Source organism: Strix uralensis, chromosome 17, assembly GCF_047716275.1.
Source record: "Strix uralensis isolate ZFMK-TIS-50842 chromosome 17, bStrUra1, whole genome shotgun sequence".
Taxonomy (NCBI): Eukaryota; Metazoa; Chordata; class Aves; order Strigiformes; family Strigidae; genus Strix; species Strix uralensis.
The window spans coordinates 140,630-155,433 of NC_133988.1; positions in this window are offsets into that span (position 1 = coordinate 140,630).

Consider the following 14,804-nt stretch of genomic DNA (forward strand, 5'->3'; position numbering starts at 1 on the left):
TGACCCCAGCTTTAAGGCAGGCCTAATCCTGGGTTGCAACCCCAGACTCCTCCAAGGAAGATACCCAGGATTTTTTTTCTCCTGTAAAGCAAGAGGTTTGCTCCAGAACCCACCCAAGACTCCTCTCAGGCATGTCCTGCAGTGCTTTGACCCCAGCTTTAAGGCAGGCCTAATCCTGGGTTGCAACCCCAGACTCCTCCAAGGAAGATACCCAGGATTTTTTTTCTCCTGTAAAGCAAGAGTTTTGCTCCAGAACCCACCCGAGACTCCTCTCAGGCATGTCCTGCAGTGCTTTGACCCCAGCTTTAAGGCAGGCCCAATCCTGGGTTGCAACCCCAGACTCCTCCAAGGAAGATACCCAGGATTTTTTTTCTCCTGTAAAGCAAGAGGTTTGCTCCAGAACCCACCCAAGACTCCTCTCAGGCATGTCCTGCAGTGCTTTGACCCCAGCTTTAAGGCAGGCCTAATCCTGGGTTGCAACCCCAGACTCCTCCAAGGAAGATACCCAGGATTTTTTTTCTCCTGTAAAGCAAGAGGTTTGCTCCAGAACCCACCCAACACTCCTCTCAGGCATGTCCTGCAGTGCTTTGACCCCAGCTTTAAGGCAGGCCTAATCCTGGGTTGCAACCCCAGACTCCTCCAAGGAAGATACCCAGGATTTTTTTTCTCCTGTAAAGCAAGAGGTTTGCTCCAGAACCCACCCAACACTCCTCTCAGGCATGTCCTGCAGTGCTTTGACCCCAGCTTTAAGGCAGGCCTAATCCTGGGTTGCAACCCCAGACTCCTCCAAGGAAGATACCCAAAAGGATTTTTTCCCTCAAAGGACGCTCTCTTCTCTGGCATCTGCCCAAGATTCCTCACAGACATGTCCCACACTGTCTTGAGCCCTGCTTCAGGGACCTGAGATCCCAGGTAAAACTCTTAGACTCCTCCAAGGAAGACACATGGAATATTTTTTAGTATTGGGGAAAGCTCTTACCTCCAAGATCCACACCACACTCCTCCCAGGCAGCTCCCAGTATCTTCCGACTCTGCTTTAGGGACCTGAGATCTCAGGTAGCAGCACTAGACTCCCCCAAGGAAGCTTCCTGGGTTGTCTTTTCTCCTGTAAAGGAAAAGGTTTGCTCCAGGACTCACCCAAGACTCCTCTCAGGCATGTCCTGCAGTGCTTTGACCCCAGCTTTAAGGCAGGCCCAATCCTGGGTTGCAACCCCAGACTCCTCCAAGGAAGATACCCAGGATTTTTTTTCTCCTGTAAAGCAAGAGTTTTGCTCCAGAACCCACCCAACACTCCTCTCAGGCATGTCCTGCAGTGCTTTGACCCCAGCTTTAAGGCAGGCCCAATCCTGGGTTGCAACCCCAGACTCCTCCAAGAAAGATACCCAGGATTTTTTTTCTCCTGTAAAGCAAGAGGTTTGCTCCAGAACCCACCCAAGACTCCTCTCAGGCATGTCCTGCAGTGCTTTGACCCCAGCTTTAAGGCAGGCCTAATCCTGGGTTGCAACCCCAGACTCCTCCAAGGAAGATACCCAGGATTTTTTTTCTCCTGTAAAGCAAGAGTTTTGCTCCAGAACCCACCCGAGACTCCTCTCAGGCATGTCCTGCAGTGCTTTGACCCCAGCTTTAAGGCAGGCCCAATCCTGGGTTGCAACCCCAGACTCCTCCAAGGAAGATACCCAGGATTTTTTTTCTCCTGTAAAGCAAGAGGTTTGCTCCAGAACCCACCCAAGACTCCTCTCAGGCATGTCCTGCAGTGCTTTGACCCCAGCTTTAAGGCAGGCCTAATCCTGCGTTGCAACCCCAGACTCCTCCAAGGAAGATACCCAGGATTTTTTTTCTCCTGTAAAGCAAGAGGTTTGCTCCAGAACCCACCCAACACTCCTCTCAGGCATGTCCTGCAGTGCTTTGACCCCAGCTTTAAGGCAGGCCTAATCCTGGGTTGCAACCCCAGACTCCTCCAAGGAAGATACCCAGGATTTTTTTTCTCCTGTAAAGCAAGAGGTTTGCTCCAGAACCCACCCAAGACTCCTCTCAGGCATGTCCTGCAGTGCTTTGACCCCAGCTTTAAGGCAGGCCTAATCCTGGGTTGCAACCCCAGACTCCTCCAAGGAAGATACCCAGGATTTTTTTTCTCCTGTAAAGCAAGAGGTTTGCTCCAGAACCCACCCAACACTCCTCTCAGGCATGTCCTGCAGTGCTTTGACCCCAGCTTTAAGGCAGGCCCAATCCTGGGTTGCAACCCCAGACTCCTCCAAGGAAGATACCCAGGATTTTTTTTCTCCTGTAAAGCAAGAGGTTTGCTCCAGAACCCACCCAAGACTCCTCTCAGGCATGTCCTGCAGTGCTTTGACCCCAGCTTTAAGGCAGGCCTAATCCTGGGTTGCAACCCCAGACTCCTCCAAGGAAGATACCCAGGATTTTTTTTCTCCTGTAAAGCAAGAGGTTTGCTCCAGAACCCACCCAAGACTCCTCTCAGGCATGTCCTGCAGTGCTTTGACCCCAGCTTTAAGGCAGGCCTAATCCTGGGTTGCAACCCCAGACTCCTCCAAGGAAGATACCCAGGATTTTTTTTCTCCTGTAAAGCAAGAGGTTTGCTCCAGAACCCACCCAAGACTCCTCTCAGGCATGTCCTGCAGTGCTTTGACCCCAGCTTTAAGGCAGGCCCAATCCTGGGTTGCAACCCCAGACTCCTCCAAGAAAGATACCCAGGATTTTTTTTCTCCTGTAAAGCAAGAGGTTTGCTCCAGAACCCACCCAAGACTCCTCTCAGGCATGTCCTGCAGTGCTTTGACCCCAGCTTTAAGGCAGGCCTAATCCTGGGTTGCAACCCCAGACTCCTCCAAGGAAGATACCCAGGATTTTTTTTCTCCTGTAAAGCAAGAGTTTTGCTCCAGAACCCACCCAAGACTCCTCTCAGGCATGTCCTGCAGTGCTTTGACCCCAGCTTTAAGGCAGGCCTAATCCTGGGTTGCAACCCCAGACTCCTCCAAGGAAGATACCCAGGATTTTTTTTCTCCTGTAAAGCAAGAGGTTTGCTCCAGAACCCACCCAAGACTCCTCTCAGGCATGTCCTGCAGTGCTTTGACCCCAGCTTTAAGGCAGGCCCAATCCTGGGTTGCAACCCCAGACTCCTCCAAGGAAGATACCCAGGATTTTTTTTCTCCTGTAAAGCAAGAGTTTTGCTCCAGAACCCACCCAAGACTCCTCTCAGGCATGTCCTGCAGTGCTTTGACCCCAGCTTTAAGGCAGGCCCAATCCTGGGTTGCAACCCCAGACTCCTCCAAGAAAGATACCCAGGATTTTTTTTCTCCTGTAAAGCAAGAGGTTTGCTCCAGAACCCACCCAAGACTCCTCTCAGGCATGTCCTGCAGTGCTTTGACCCCAGCTTTAAGGCAGGCCTAATCCTGGGTTGCAACCCCAGACTCCTCCAAGGAAGATACCCAGGATTTTTTTTCTCCTGTAAAGCAAGAGTTTTGCTCCAGAACCCACCCAAGACTCCTCTCAGGCATGTCCTGCAGTGCTTTGACCCCAGCTTTAAGGCAGGCCCAATCCTGGGTTGCAACCCCAGACTCCTCCAAGGAAGATACCCAGGATTTTTTTTCTCCTGTAAAGCAAGAGGTTTGCTCCAGAACCCACCCAAGACTCCTCTCAGGCATGTCCTGCAGTGCTTTGACCCCAGCTTTAAGGCAGGCCTAATCCTGCGTTGCAACCCCAGACTCCTCCAAGGAAGATACCCAGGATTTTTTTTCTCCTGTAAAGCAAGAGGTTTGCTCCAGAACCCACCCAAGACTCCTCTCAGGCATGTCCTGCAGTGCTTTGACCCCAGCTTTAAGGCAGGCCTAATCCTGGGTTGCAACCCCAGACTCCTCCAAGGAAGATACCCAGGATTTTTTTTCTCCTGTAAAGCAAGAGTTTTGCTCCAGAACCCACCCAAGACTCCTCTCAGGCATGTCCTGCAGTGCTTTGACCCCAGCTTTAAGGCAGGCCCAATCCTGGGTTGCAACCCCAGACTCCTCCAAGGAAGATACCCAGGATTTTTTTTCTCCTGTAAAGCAAGAGGTTTGCTCCAGAACCCACCCAAGACTCCTCTCAGGCATGTCCTGCAGTGCTTTGACCCCAGCTTTAAGGCAGGCCCAATCCTGGGTTGCAACCCCAGACTCCTCCAAGGAAGATACCCAGGATTTTTTTTCTCCTGTAAAGCAAGAGGTTTGCTCCAGAACCCACCCAAGACTCCTCTCAGGCATGTCCTGCAGTGCTTTGACCCCAGCTTTAAGGCAGGCCTAATCCTGGGTTGCAACCCCAGACTCCTCCAAGGAAGATACCCAGGATTTTTTTTCTCCTGTAAAGCAAGAGGTTTGCTCCAGAACCCACCCAACACTCCTCTCAGGCATCTCCTGCAGTGCTTTGACCCCAGCTTTAAGGCAGGCCTAATCCTGGGTTGCAACCCCAGACTCCTCCAAGGAAGATACCCAGGATTTTTTTTCTCCTGTAAAGCAAGAGTTTTGCTCCAGAACCCACCCGAGACTCCTCTCAGGCATGTCCTGCAGTGCTTTGACCCCAGCTTTAAGGCAGGCCCAATCCTGGGTTGCAACCCCAGACTCCTCCAAGGAAGATACCCAGGATTTTTTTTCTCCTGTAAAGCAAGAGGTTTGCTCCAGAACCCACCCAAGACTCCTCTCAGGCATGTCCTGCAGTGCTTTGACCCCAGCTTTAAGGCAGGCCTAATCCTGGGTTGCAACCCCAGACTCCTCCAAGGAAGATACCCAGGATTTTTTTTCTCCTGTAAAGCAAGAGGTTTGCTCCAGAACCCACCCAACACTCCTCTCAGGCATGTCCTGCAGTGCTTTGACCCCAGCTTTAAGGCAGGCCTAATCCTGGGTTGCAACCCCAGACTCCTCCAAGGAAGATACCCAGGATTTTTTTTCTCCTGTAAAGCAAGAGGTTTGCTCCAGAACCCACCCAAGACTCCTCTCAGGCATGTCCTGCAGTGCTTTGACCCCAGCTTTAAGGCAGGCCTAATCCTGGGTTGCAACCCCAGACTCCTCCAAGGAAGATACCCAGGATTTTTTTTCTCCTGTAAAGCAAGAGGTTTGCTCCAGAACCCACCCAAGACTCCTCTCAGGCATGTCCTGCAGTGCTTTGACCCCAGCTTTAAGGCAGGCCCAATCCTGGGTTGCAACCCCAGACTCCTCCAAGAAAGATACCCAGGATTTTTTTTCTCCTGTAAAGCAAGAGGTTTGCTCCAGAACCCACCCAAGACTCCTCTCAGGCATGTCCTGCAGTGCTTTGACCCCAGCTTTAAGGCAGGCCTAATCCTGGGTTGCAACCCCAGACTCCTCCAAGGAAGATACCCAGGATTTTTTTTCTCCTGTAAAGCAAGAGTTTTGCTCCAGAACCCACCCAAGACTCCTCTCAGGCATGTCCTGCAGTGCTTTGACCCCAGCTTTAAGGCAGGCCTAATCCTGGGTTGCAACCCCAGACTCCTCCAAGGAAGATACCCAGGATTTTTTTTCTCCTGTAAAGCAAGAGGTTTGCTCCAGAACCCACCCAAGACTCCTCTCAGGCATGTCCTGCAGTGCTTTGACCCCAGCTTTAAGGCAGGCCCAATCCTGGGTTGCAACCCCAGACTCCTCCAAGGAAGATACCCAGGATTTTTTTTCTCCTGTAAAGCAAGAGTTTTGCTCCAGAACCCACCCAAGACTCCTCTCAGGCATGTCCTGCAGTGCTTTGACCCCAGCTTTAAGGCAGGCCCAATCCTGGGTTGCAACCCCAGACTCCTCCAAGAAAGATACCCAGGATTTTTTTTCTCCTGTAAAGCAAGAGGTTTGCTCCAGAACCCACCCAAGACTCCTCTCAGGCATGTCCTGCAGTGCTTTGACCCCAGCTTTAAGGCAGGCCTAATCCTGGGTTGCAACCCCAGACTCCTCCAAGGAAGATACCCAGGATTTTTTTTCTCCTGTAAAGCAAGAGTTTTGCTCCAGAACCCACCCAAGACTCCTCTCAGGCATGTCCTGCAGTGCTTTGACCCCAGCTTTAAGGCAGGCCCAATCCTGGGTTGCAACCCCAGACTCCTCCAAGGAAGATACCCAGGATTTTTTTTCTCCTGTAAAGCAAGAGGTTTGCTCCAGAACCCACCCAAGACTCCTCTCAGGCATGTCCTGCAGTGCTTTGACCCCAGCTTTAAGGCAGGCCTAATCCTGCGTTGCAACCCCAGACTCCTCCAAGGAAGATACCCAGGATTTTTTTTCTCCTGTAAAGCAAGAGGTTTGCTCCAGAACCCACCCAAGACTCCTCTCAGGCATGTCCTGCAGTGCTTTGACCCCAGCTTTAAGGCAGGCCTAATCCTGGGTTGCAACCCCAGACTCCTCCAAGGAAGATACCCAGGATTTTTTTTCTCCTGTAAAGCAAGAGGTTTGCTCCAGAACCCACCCAAGACTCCTCTCAGGCATGTCCTGCAGTGCTTTGACCCCAGCTTTAAGGCAGGCCTAATCCTGGGTTGCAACCCCAGACTCCTCCAAGGAAGATACCCAGGATTTTTTCTCCTGTAAAGCAAGAGGTTTGCTCCAGAACCCACCCAACACTCCTCTCAGGCATCTCCTGCAGTGCTTTGACCCCAGCTTTAAGGCAGGCCTAATCCTGGGTTGCAACCCCAGACTCCTCCAAGGAAGATACCCAGGATTTTTTTTCTCCTGTAAAGCAAGAGTTTTGCTCCAGAACCCACCCGAGACTCCTCTCAGGCATGTCCTGCAGTGCTTTGACCCCAGCTTTAAGGCAGGCCCAATCCTGGGTTGCAACCCCAGACTCCTCCAAGGAAGATACCCAGGATTTTTTTTCTCCTGTAAAGCAAGAGGTTTGCTCCAGAACCCACCCAAGACTCCTCTCAGGCATGTCCTGCAGTGCTTTGACCCCAGCTTTAAGGCAGGCCTAATCCTGGGTTGCAACCCCAGACTCCTCCAAGGAAGATACCCAGGATTTTTTTTCTCCTGTAAAGCAAGAGGTTTGCTCCAGAACCCACCCAAGACTCCTCTCAGGCATGTCCTGCAGTGCTTTGACCCCAGCTTTAAGGCAGGCCTAATCCTGGGTTGCAACCCCAGACTCCTCCAAGGAAGATACCCAGGATTTTTTTTCTCCTGTAAAGCAAGAGTTTTGCTCCAGAACCCACCCAACACTCCTCTCAGGCATGTCCTGCAGTGCTTTGACCCCAGCTTTAAGGCAGGCCCAATCCTGGGTTGCAACCCCAGACTCCTCCAAGGAAGATACCCAGGATTTTTTTTCTCCTGTAAAGCAAGAGGTTTGCTCCAGAACCCACCCAAGACTCCTCTCAGGCATGTCCTGCAGTGCTTTGACCCCAGCTTTAAGGCAGGCCTAATCCTGCGTTGCAACCCCAGACTCCTCCAAGGAAGATACCCAGGATTTTTTTTCTCCTGTAAAGCAAGAGGTTTGCTCCAGAACCCACCCAACACTCCTCTCAGGCATGTCCTGCAGTGCTTTGACCCCAGCTTTAAGGCAGGCCTAATCCTGGGTTGCAACCCCAGACTCCTCCAAGGAAGATACCCAGGATTTTTTTTCTCCTGTAAAGCAAGAGGTTTGCTCCAGAACCCACCCAAGACTCCTCTCAGGCATGTCCTGCAGTGCTTTGACCCCAGCTTTAAGGCAGGCCTAATCCTGGGTTGCAACCCCAGACTCCTCCAAGGAAGATACCCAGGATTTTTTTTCTCCTGTAAAGCAAGAGGTTTGCTCCAGAACCCACCCAAGACTCCTCTCAGGCATGTCCTGCAGTGCTTTGACCCCAGCTTTAAGGCAGGCCCAATCCTGGGTTGCAACCCCAGACTCCTCCAAGGAAGATACCCAGGATTTTTTTTCTCCTGTAAAGCAAGAGGTTTGCTCCAGAACCCACCCAAGACTCCTCTCAGGCATGTCCTGCAGTGCTTTGACCCCAGCTTTAAGGCAGGCCTAATCCTGGGTTGCAACCCCAGACTCCTCCAAGGAAGATACCCAGGATTTTTTTTCTCCTGTAAAGCAAGAGGTTTGCTCCAGAACCCAGCCAACACTCCTCTCAGGCATCTCCTGCAGTGCTTTGACCCCAGCTTTAAGGCAGGCCTAATCCTGGGTTGCAACCCCAGACTCCTCCAAGGAAGATACCCAGGATTTTTTTTCTCCTGTAAAGCAAGAGTTTTGCTCCAGAACCCACCCAACACTCCTCTCAGGCATGTCCTGCAGTGCTTTGACCCCAGCTTTAAGGCAGGCCCAATCCTGGGTTGCAACCCCAGACTCCTCCAAGGAAGATACCCAGGATTTTTTTTCTCCTGTAAAGCAAGAGGTTTGCTCCAGAACCCACCCAAGACTCCTCTCAGGCATGTCCTGCAGTGCTTTGACCCCAGCTTTAAGGCAGGCCTAATCCTGCGTTGCAACCCCAGACTCCTCCAAGGAAGATACCCAGGATTTTTTTTCTCCTGTAAAGCAAGAGGTTTGCTCCAGAACCCACCCAACACTCCTCTCAGGCATGTCCTGCAGTGCTTTGACCCCAGCTTTAAGGCAGGCCTAATCCTGGGTTGCAACCCCAGACTCCTCCAAGGAAGATACCCAGGATTTTTTTTCTCCTGTAAAGCAAGAGGTTTGCTCCAGAACCCACCCAAGACTCCTCTCAGGCATGTCCTGCAGTGCTTTGACCCCAGCTTTAAGGCAGGCCTAATCCTGGGTTGCAACCCCAGACTCCTCCAAGGAAGATACCCAGGATTTTTTTTCTCCTGTAAAGCAAGAGGTTTGCTCCAGAACCCACCCAAGACTCCTCTCAGGCATGTCCTGCAGTGCTTTGACCCCAGCTTTAAGGCAGGCCCAATCCTGGGTTGCAACCCCAGACTCCTCCAAGAAAGATACCCAGGATTTTTTTTCTCCTGTAAAGCAAGAGGTTTGCTCCAGAACCCACCCAAGACTCCTCTCAGGCATGTCCTGCAGTGCTTTGACCCCAGCTTTAAGGCAGGCCTAATCCTGGGTTGCAACCCCAGACTCCTCCAAGGAAGATACCCAGGATTTTTTTTCTCCTGTAAAGCAAGAGTTTTGCTCCAGAACCCACCCAAGACTCCTCTCAGGCATGTCCTGCAGTGCTTTGACCCCAGCTTTAAGGCAGGCCTAATCCTGGGTTGCAACCCCAGACTCCTCCAAGGAAGATACCCAGGATTTTTTTTCTCCTGTAAAGCAAGAGGTTTGCTCCAGAACCCACCCAAGACTCCTCTCAGGCATGTCCTGCAGTGCTTTGACCCCAGCTTTAAGGCAGGCCCAATCCTGGGTTGCAACCCCAGACTCCTCCAAGGAAGATACCCAGGATTTTTTTTCTCCTGTAAAGCAAGAGTTTTGCTCCAGAACCCACCCAAGACTCCTCTCAGGCATGTCCTGCAGTGCTTTGACCCCAGCTTTAAGGCAGGCCCAATCCTGGGTTGCAACCCCAGACTCCTCCAAGAAAGATACCCAGGATTTTTTTTCTCCTGTAAAGCAAGAGGTTTGCTCCAGAACCCACCCAAGACTCCTCTCAGGCATGTCCTGCAGTGCTTTGACCCCAGCTTTAAGGCAGGCCTAATCCTGGGTTGCAACCCCAGACTCCTCCAAGGAAGATACCCAGGATTTTTTTTCTCCTGTAAAGCAAGAGTTTTGCTCCAGAACCCACCCAAGACTCCTCTCAGGCATGTCCTGCAGTGCTTTGACCCCAGCTTTAAGGCAGGCCCAATCCTGGGTTGCAACCCCAGACTCCTCCAAGGAAGATACCCAGGATTTTTTTTCTCCTGTAAAGCAAGAGGTTTGCTCCAGAACCCACCCAAGACTCCTCTCAGGCATGTCCTGCAGTGCTTTGACCCCAGCTTTAAGGCAGGCCTAATCCTGCGTTGCAACCCCAGACTCCTCCAAGGAAGATACCCAGGATTTTTTTTCTCCTGTAAAGCAAGAGGTTTGCTCCAGAACCCACCCAAGACTCCTCTCAGGCATGTCCTGCAGTGCTTTGACCCCAGCTTTAAGGCAGGCCTAATCCTGGGTTGCAACCCCAGACTCCTCCAAGGAAGATACCCAGGATTTTTTTTCTCCTGTAAAGCAAGAGGTTTGCTCCAGAACCCACCCAAGACTCCTCTCAGGCATGTCCTGCAGTGCTTTGACCCCAGCTTTAAGGCAGGCCTAATCCTGGGTTGCAACCCCAGACTCCTCCAAGGAAGATACCCAGGATTTTTTCTCCTGTAAAGCAAGAGGTTTGCTCCAGAACCCACCCAACACTCCTCTCAGGCATCTCCTGCAGTGCTTTGACCCCAGCTTTAAGGCAGGCCTAATCCTGGGTTGCAACCCCAGACTCCTCCAAGGAAGATACCCAGGATTTTTTTTCTCCTGTAAAGCAAGAGGTTTGCTCCAGAACCCACCCAACACTCCTCTCAGGCATGTCCTGCAGTGCTTTGACCCCAGCTTTAAGGCAGGCCCAATCCTGGGTTGCAACCCCAGACTCCTCCAAGGAAGATACCCAGGATTTTTTTTCTCCTGTAAAGCAAGAGGTTTGCTCCAGAACCCACCCAAGACTCCTCTCAGGCATGTCCTGCAGTGCTTTGACCCCAGCTTTAAGGCAGGCCTAATCCTGGGTTGCAACCCCAGACTCCTCCAAGGAAGATACCCAGGATTTTTTTTCTCCTGTAAAGCAAGAGGTTTGCTCCAGAACCCACCCAACACTCCTCTCAGGCATGTCCTGCAGTGCTTTGACCCCAGCTTTAAGGCAGGCCTAATCCTGCGTTGCAACCCCAGACTCCTCCAAGGAAGATACCCAGGATTTTTTTTCTCCTGTAAAGCAAGAGGTTTGCTCCAGAACCCACCCAACACTCCTCTCAGTCATGTCCTGCAGTGCTTTGACCCCAGCTTTAAGGCAGGCCTAATCCTGGGTTGCAACCCCAGACTCCTCCAAGGAAGATACCCAGGATTTTTTTTCTCCTGTAAAGCAAGAGGTTTGCTCCAGAACCCACCCAAGACTCCTCTCAGGCATGTCCTGCAGTGCTTTGACCCCAGCTTTAAGGCAGGCCTAATCCTGGGTTGCAACCCCAGACTCCTCCAAGGAAGATACCCAAAAGGATTTTTTCCCTCAAAGGACGCTCTCTTCTCTGGCATCTGCCCAAGATTCCTCACAGACATGTCCCACACTGTCTTGAGCCCTGCTTCAGGGACCTGAGATCCCAGGTAAAACTCTTAGACTCCTCCAAGGAAGACACATGGAATATTTTTTAGTATTGGGGAAAGCTCTTACCTCCAAGATCCACACCACACTCCTCCCAGGCAGCTCCCAGTATCTTCCGACTCTGCTTTAGGGACCTGAGATCTCAGGTAGCAGCACTAGACTCCCCCAAGGAAGCTTCCTGGGTTGTCTTTTCTCCTGTAAAGGAAAAGGTTTGCTCCAGGACTCACCCAAGACTCCTCTCAGGCATGTCCTGCAGTGCTTTGACCCCAGCTTTAAGGCAGGCCTAATCCTGGGTTGCAACCCCAGACTCCTCCAAGGAAGATACCCAGGATTTTTTTTCTCCTGTAAAGCAAGAGTTTTGCTCCAGAACCCACCCAAGACTCCTCTCAGGCATGTCCTGCAGTGCTTTGACCCCAGCTTTAAGGCAGGCCCAATCCTGGGTTGCAACCCCAGACTCCTCCAAGGAAGATACCCAGGATTTTTTTTCTCCTGTAAAGCAAGAGTTTTGCTCCAGAACCCACCCAAGACTCCTCTCAGGCATGTCCTGCAGTGCTTTGACCCCAGCTTTAAGGCAGGCCCAATCCTGGGTTGCAACCCCAGACTCCTCCAAGAAAGATACCCAGGATTTTTTTTCTCCTGTAAAGCAAGAGGTTTGCTCCAGAACCCACCCAAGACTCCTCTCAGGCATGTCCTGCAGTGCTTTGACCCCAGCTTTAAGGCAGGCCTAATCCTGGGTTGCAACCCCAGACTCCTCCAAGGAAGATACCCAGGATTTTTTTTCTCCTGTAAAGCAAGAGTTTTGCTCCAGAACCCACCCAAGACTCCTCTCAGGCATGTCCTGCAGTGCTTTGACCCCAGCTTTAAGGCAGGCCTAATCCTGGGTTGCAACCCCAGACTCCTCCAAGGAAGATACCCAGGATTTTTTTTCTCCTGTAAAGCAAGAGGTTTGCTCCAGAACCCACCCAACACTCCTCTCAGGCATGTCCTGCAGTGCTTTGACCCCAGCTTTAAGGCAGGCCCAATCCTGGGTTGCAACCCCAGACTCCTCCAAGGAAGATACCCAGGATTTTTTTTCTCCTGTAAAGCAAGAGGTTTGCTCCAGAACCCACCCAAGACTCCTCTCAGGCATGTCCTGCAGTGCTTTGACCCCAGCTTTAAGGCAGGCCTAATCCTGGGTTGCAACCCCAGACTCCTCCAAGGAAGATACCCAGGATTTTTTTTCTCCTGTAAAGCAAGAGTTTTGCTCCAGAACCCACCCGAGACTCCTCTCAGGCATGTCCTGCAGTGCTTTGACCCCAGCTTTAAGGCAGGCCCAATCCTGGGTTGCAACCCCAGACTCCTCCAAGGAAGATACCCAGGATTTTTTTTCTCCTGTAAAGCAAGAGGTTTGCTCCAGAACCCACCCAAGACTCCTCTCAGGCATGTCCTGCAGTGCTTTGACCCCAGCTTTAAGGCAGGCCTAATCCTGGGTTGCAACCCCAGACTCCTCCAAGGAAGATACCCAGGATTTTTTTTCTCCTGTAAAGCAAGAGGTTTGCTCCAGAACCCACCCAACACTCCTCTCAGGCATGTCCTGCAGTGCTTTGACCCCAGCTTTAAGGCAGGCCTAATCCTGGGTTGCAACCCCAGACTCCTCCAAGGAAGATACCCAGGATTTTTTTTCTCCTGTAAAGCAAGAGGTTTGCTCCAGAACCCACCCAACACTCCTCTCAGGCATGTCCTGCAGTGCTTTGACCCCAGCTTTAAGGCAGGCCTAATCCTGGGTTGCAACCCCAGACTCCTCCAAGGAAGATACCCAGGATTTTTTTTCTCCTGTAAAGCAAGAGGTTTGCTCCAGAACCCACCCAACACTCCTCTCAGGCATGTCCTGCAGTGCTTTGACCCCAGCTTTAAGGCAGGCCTAATCCTGGGTTGCAACCCCAGACTCCTCCAAGGAAGATACCCAAAAGGATTTTTTCCCTCAAAGGACGCTCTCTTCTCTGGCATCTGCCCAAGATTCCTCACAGACATGTCCCACACTGTCTTGAGCCCTGCTTCAGGGACCTGAGATCCCAGGTAAAACTCTTAGACTCCTCCAAGGAAGACACATGGAATATTTTTTAGTATTGGGGAAAGCTCTTACCTCCAAGATCCACACCACACTCCTCCCAGGCAGCTCCCAGTATCTTCCGACTCTGCTTTAGGGACCTGAGATCTCAGGTAGCAGCACTAGACTCCCCCAAGGAAGCTTCCTGGGTTGTCTTTTCTCCTGTAAAGGAAAAGGTTTGCTCCAGGACTCACCCAAGACTCCTCTCAGGCATGTCCTGCAGTGCTTTGACCCCAGCTTTAAGGCAGGCCTAATCCTGGGTTGCAACCCCAGACTCCTCCAAGGAAGATACCCAGGATTTTTTTTCTCCTGTAAAGCAAGAGTTTTGCTCCAGAACCCACCCAAGACTCCTCTCAGGCATGTCCTGCAGTGCTTTGACCCCAGCTTTAAGGCAGGCCCAATCCTGGGTTGCAACCCCAGACTCCTCCAAGGAAGATACCCAGGATTTTTTTTCTCCTGTAAAGCAAGAGGTTTGCTCCAGAACCCACCCAAGACTCCTCTCAGGCATGTCCTGCAGTGCTTTGACCCCAGCTTTAAGGCAGGCCCAATCCTGGGTTGCAACCCCAGACTCCTCCAAGAAAGATACCCAGGATTTTTTTTCTCCTGTAAAGCAAGAGGTTTGCTCCAGAACCCACCCAAGACTCCTCTCAGGCATGTCCTGCAGTGCTTTGACCCCAGCTTTAAGGCAGGCCTAATCCTGGGTTGCAACCCCAGACTCCTCCAAGGAAGATACCCAGGATTTTTTTTCTCCTGTAAAGCAAGAGGTTTGCTCCAGAACCCACCCAACACTCCTCTCAGGCATGTCCTGCAGTGCTTTGACCCCAGCTTTAAGGCAGGCCCAATCCTGGGTTGCAACCCCAGACTCCTCCAAGGAAGATAACCAGGATTTTTTTTCTCCTGTAAAGCAAGAGGTTTGCTCCAGAACCCACCCAAGACTCCTCTCAGGCATGTCCTGCAGTGCTTTGACCCCAGCTTTAAGGCAGGCCTAATCCTGCGTTGCAACCCCAGACTCCTCCAAGGAAGATACCCAGGATTTTTTTTCTCCTGTAAAGCAAGAGGTTTGCTCCAGAACCCACCCAAGACTCCTCTCAGGCATGTCCTGCAGTGCTTTGACCCCAGCTTTAAGGCAGGCCTAATCCTGGGTTGCAACCCCAGACTCCTCCAAGGAAGATACCCAGGATTTTTTGTCTCCTGTAAAGCAAGAGGTTTGCTCCAGAACCCACCCAAGACTCCTCTCAGGCATGTCCTGCAGTGCTTTGACCCCAGCTTTAAAGCAGGCCGAATCCTGGGTTGCAACCCCAGACTCCTCCAAGGAAGATACCCAGGATTTTTTTTCTCCTGTAAAGCAAGAGTTTTGCTCCAGAACCCACCCAAGACTCCTCTCAGGCATGTCCTGCAGTGCTTTGACCCCAGCTTTAAGGCAGGCCTAATCCTGGGTTGCAACCCCAGACTCCTCCAAGGAAGATACCCAGGATTTTTTTTCTCCTGTAAAGCAAGAGGTTTGCTCCAGAACCCACCCAAGACTCC